The following is a 6000-nucleotide window of genomic DNA, read 5'->3' on the forward strand; positions in this document are numbered from 1 at the left end:
CAATTTTGATTTGGGTGAACGGATTGAGCTGGAATACAGACATTTGGAATGAGGTTCACTGATGAAGAGTAACAATGAAAGGTTTTTGTAGATTCGAACTATAAAGGTACGAAAAGTACTAAATGGTACTAAATTTAGTACAATTTGAGCTTGGGTGAACGCATAGAGCTGGAATCTTGAAATTTGGAATGAAGGTCACTGATGGAGACTAAAAAAGAAAGGTTTTTGGAAATTCGAACCATAAGTGCACGCAAAGTATTAAATGGTACTAAATTTAGTACAATTCGGATTTGGGTGAACGGATAGAGCTGGAATCCTGAAATTTGGATTTGGATCACCGATGAAGAGTAAAAATGAAAGGTTTTTGGAATTCGAACGATAAGTATACGAAAAGTAATAAATGGTACTAAATTTAGTACAATTTGGGTTTGGGTGAACGAACAGAGCTGGAATCCTGAAATTTGGAATGAAGGTCACTGATGAAGAGTAAAAAAGAAAGGTTTTTGGAAATTCGAATTACAAGGGTACGAAAAGTATTAAATGGTACTAAATTTAGTACAATTTGGATTTGGGTGAACGGATGGAGCTAGAATCCTGAAATTTGAAATTAGGGTCCCTGGTGGAGAGTAATAAAGAAAGGTTTTTGGAAATTCGAATTATAAGTGCACGAAAAGTTCTAAATGGTACTAAATTTAGTACAATTTGGATTTGGGTGAACGGATTGAGCTGGAATCCTGAAATTTGGAATGAGGATCACTGATGAAGAGTAAAAATGAAAGGTGTTTGGAATTCGAACTATTAGTGTACGAAAAGTAATAAATGGTAGTCAATTTAGTACAATTTGGGTTTGGGTGAACGGATAGAGCTGGAATCCTGAAATTTGAAATTAGGGTAACTTGTGGAGAGTAACAAAGAAAGGTTTTTGGAAATTCGAACTATAAGTGCACGAATAGTACTAAATGGTACTAAATTTAGTACAATTTGGATTTGGGTGAACGGATAGAGCTGGAATACAGGCATTTGGAATGAGGGTCACTGATGAAGAGTAACAATGAAAGGTTTTTGTAGATTCGAACTATAAAGGTACGAAAAGTACTAAATGGTACTAAATTTGGCACAATTTGAGTTTGGGTGAACGCATAGAGCTGGAACCTTGAAATTTGGAATGAAGGTCACTGATGGAGACTAAAAAAGAAAGGTTTTTGGAAATTCGAACCATAAGTGCACGCAAAGTGTACTAAATTTAGTACAATTCGGATTTTGGTGAACGGATAGAGCTGGAATCCTGAAATTTGGATTTGGATCACCGATGAAGAGTAAAAATGAAAGGTTTTTGGAATTCGAACTATAAGTATACGAAAAGTAATAAATGGTACTAAATTTAGTACAATTTGGGTTTGGGTGAACGAACAGAGCTGGAATCCTGAAATTTGGAATGAAGGTCACTGATGAAGAGTAAAAAAGAAACGTTTTTGGAAATTCGAATTACAAGTGTACGAAAAGTACTAAATGGTACTAAATTTAGTACAATTTTGATTTGGGTGAACAGATTGAGCTGGAATACAGACATTTGGAACGAGGGTCACTGATGAAGAGTAACAATGAAAGGTTTTTGGAAATTCGAACTATAAGGGTACGAAAAGTACTAAATGGTACTAAATTTAGGACAATTTGGATTTGGGTGAACGGATGGAGCTAGAATCCTGAAATTTGAAATTAGGGTCCCTGGTGGAGAGTAATAAAGAAAGGTTTTTGTTTTTTTTTGGTTTTTTGTACTAAATTTAGTACAATTTGGATTTGGGTGAACGGATTGAGCTGGAATCCTGAAATTTGTAATGAGGGTCACTGATGGAGAGTAACAATGAAAGGTTTTTGGAATTCGAACTATTAGTGTACGAAAAGTAATAAATGGTAGTCAATTTAGTACAATTTGGGTTTGGGTGAACGGATAGAGCTGGAATTTTGAAATTTGGAATGAAGGGCAATGATGGAGAGTAAAAAAGAAAGGTTTTTGGAAATTCGAATTAAAATTATACGAAAAATACTAAATGGTACTAAATATAGTACAATTTGGGTGTGGGTTAACGAATAGGGCCGGAATCCTGAAATTTGTAATGGGGGTCACTGATGAAGAGTAAGAAAGATGTACCAAAGGTCGAAAAGTCCTAAATGGTAGTGAGTTTAGTATGATTTGGATTTGAAGAGCTGGAATCCTGAAATTTGGAATTAAGATTACTGTTGGAATATAGAATTGAGATATGGAGGAAGCTTTGGAAAATGGTACTAATGTGAACGAAGTAGTACTAACTGGTACGGAATTCGCTGTATTTGCGTGAACAGATTACTGTTGGAGTGAGGATTGAGGTAGTTTTGGAAATTCATACTTACGGAAAAGTGCTAAATGGAACTACATTGGCTATAAATTGGGGTTAGGTGAACGGATAGAGCTGAGATATGAAGGTACATTTTGGAAAATCGTGTACGAAAAGTGCTAAATGGTACAAAATTTGGTACCTTTTGGTATTTGTTATATGGTAGAGAATTTTGTACAATTTGTGACTTTGTAAAGGGTAGAACTGAAATTTTGAAATTCGGTACTAGATTAGCAATTGGTGTTTAGAGTGGAGGTAGGGAGGAGGTTTTGAAAATTCGTACTTATTTATACAAAAAGTACTAAATAGCACTATAATGGGTTTCAGGAGAACAGATAAAGCTGGAAAAGTTATTGGGGTTAGGATTTATGTTGAATATAAGGAAGTAATCTTTTAAAATACACTAAATCGAGAGGTACCGTTATATGGGGATATACGAAAACGTGGATTTTTATGGTCATTTTGGATTTTTATGGTCATTTTGAATGCCGAAAATTTAACGGACCTATTCGGTTTCTGGGCGAAACCGCTAAAGCTAGAACCTTGCATTGTAAATGTGCGTGATTGTTGTTGTGAAGGCGTGAGATAAAGTTTAGTGTTTTGAAATTCGTACTGGAAGGGAATGCTGTGTTAGTGAAGGGTTAAAACCAGGAGTGCAATATGATACGTAGTTTTGGAAATTCGAAATAAAAAATATGGTAGTTGTGTAGGGATGCGATACTTCAGATTTTTTTTTGTAAATTCTGACTACAATCGAAAAAAATATTGCTAATAAAAATAGGTCTTAGTACAACAGAATCTCCAGTATTCACCATTCCCGTATTAAATATTGTTTATATATATTGTTCCCTTTCCGCATACGAAGTAGCGGGCATTTGCTAGTAATAAATAAAACAAACGGGGTGAGCTAAATAAAACCATTTAAAAATATATGCGGAATCTAGACAATGCGTCGAAAAATATGATACCAAATTTATAGAAATTGGGTACATAAATTGCATATTATAGCAACAACAAAAGAGAAAAACTTATTGTTGGAAAATATTGTTGCGAATATATTTTTTGGTATGATTCGAAAAATTAGAAAAAATATTTGGGAGTTCTCCAACTATTTCGCTAAAATCCCATACAATAATTAATGTGTACTGCTAAAACTTCATCAAGAAATCTGGTTTACCATCGTGAAAGCTTATTTGGTTACTGTGATAACTTATAAGTATAGGTAATTAAGAGTAATATTGAAATTACAACCATTAAAAAAATGTGGAAATTAAAAAGCCTATTATTCGCGAATTAGTTAAAATCAGTTGATGCGCATCCGTTTTTGGATACAGCAAATCAATCTCTCGTAATATTTATGCATATTTCGATGTTTCACTCAGCGGTCAAAGTGTGCCGCCAGTTGCATCACACAATGCAAAAAACCTTAAAGTGGGTAAAAATCGCGCAATTTGCATACGATTTTGATGCGCATCCGGTTTCAGTAGCACCCATCAAAAATACGTCTATATACACATATTTCAAACAGTTTCTTCAAGAACCGCGGATGTGCCTCCACATTCTGTTTTTGGTAAAGAACCCATATTACTCGCGAATCTCTGTAATTTATGACTCGTGTTTTCGCAAATATTATAATCGCGTATAAAGGATTCCATTTACGTAAAAAATTTTAAAGAAAATCGCGGTTTAGTACGCGGATTTGTCAAAATAATTTTTTTCTGATTTTCCTATTTTCAGGGTATCTATATCCGCGGTTTTAATGGATGGATTCGATCGCGGATGGGCTTATTAGATCCGACGCGTAAACAAACTAAATTCACGCTGGGTACAAAGGAAATTGAATGGCACTTGTAAATTTTAAACGCAAAAAATAGGTTTTTTTAAAAAATGCACGCATCAAATATTGGCCTTTAGACTCCAATTACTAGGATGCTGTAAGGAGCACACTCATGAGATATGCATTAAACGACGTAAAATCACGAGTTCTATAATCCTATTATGAGTTTTGAATATTATCTTGTTGCGCGCCCGAATTATTAAGACAATTCAAAAAAACCCGAAATTACGGCTTCAAAATGTCAGCATCAATTTTAGGTGGATGCAGCGGATATAGCGAAAAATGATACACTAGTATCATATTGCCCATGAAGTATTCTTTGAGTCTTTCTTTGGGCATATGCCAATAAAATGTAAGGTTAAGCCAGAAATCGGAATCGCTTCAGCCCATTTTTACCTATTTTTCTACATTGATGCCAATACAGCTTCCACGTAAATTAATTTTAATGGTCGATTTTATGGAATCCCTCCTAAAACACTTCATTTTAAATAATGTATATCATACTATGTAGAATATGTTAACAGTTCGCGAATTCTGAATGGGTGAAACTCGGATTCATCGATTGTAAGACATTTTTGGTTTTCGCCATATGTATATTATATATCATTGGCATATCTTTGAACATATTATAGTTCAGGTATAGATGGCGTTATGGTATAATGGAAAAGAAACCAAAAAATTGTTGCAGTCCCGATGAAAAAACTGACTTTTACCTGCACGAAGAGGTGACGATAAGCATTATCTTCCAAATTCGGCCTCAAAGGGTCTTCTCTCTCTATAGGAGACTAAAAGAGGTATTTTTTTAAGAAAACAGAAAATCTTTTAATGCCAGAAGACATCTTGAAAATATCTACAAGTTACGGAAGACTTTATCAAGTCTTCCATAGGAAAAGAATACTTCTGGAGGTATTCAATAGACTGCGGAAGACCTTTTGAGGTCTGTCATAGACAACAGAACACGACTTAACGTTTTTTAAATACATGGGAAGACACGTCTACACCTCCTATAAGAAACAGAAGATCACGTGAGATCTACGATAGACAACAGAACACCTATTGGATCTTCTATAAACAATAGAAGACTTTCTGTGGTCTTCCATGGACAGCAAAATACTTCCTGAGGTCTTCTACAGATAACAGAGAACCTCGTGGGGTCTTCAATAGACAACAGAAAATATCTTGAAGACCTCTTCAGGTCTCCTTTACACAACAGAAGCCTTATTAAGACCCCAGTAGCATATAACAGATAACATCTAAAATCTTCTATGTCTTCTTGAGGTCTTCTATAGGACACAGAAGCCCTGTTGAGGTTTTCTTTTGACAATAGAATTCCTGAGGTCTTCTTTGCCAACAGAAGTCCTCTGGAAGTCTTCTTTTGACAACAGTTAACATCATGAACTCTTCTATATACAACAGAAATACTGTTAAAGATTCCTATAGGTAACATAGGACCTCTTGGCGCCTTCAAAAAACCCTCGAGATCTCCTGTAGATAACAGAAGACCTTTTGAGGTCTTCTATTGACAACCAAAGACATGTTGAGGTCTCCTATTGACAACAAAAATCCTCCTGACGTCTTCAATAGAACACAAAGACCTCTTCACGTCTTTTGTAGAGAACAGGCGAGAAGAGGTCTTCTAAATGATACAGAAGTCACCTTAGATCTCTTCAAGGCTTTTCAGGTATTCTGTACATAACAGAAGACTTCTTGATGTCTTCTAGAGACAACAAAAGACCTTTTAAGGTCTTCATTAGCCAACAAACGACATCTCTTCTACAGACAACAGAAGTC

Source organism: Musca autumnalis, unplaced genomic scaffold (assembly GCF_047663935.1).
Source record: "Musca autumnalis isolate F117 unplaced genomic scaffold, ASM4766393v1 scaffold_3, whole genome shotgun sequence".
NCBI lineage: Eukaryota > Metazoa > Arthropoda > Insecta > Diptera > Muscidae > Musca > Musca autumnalis.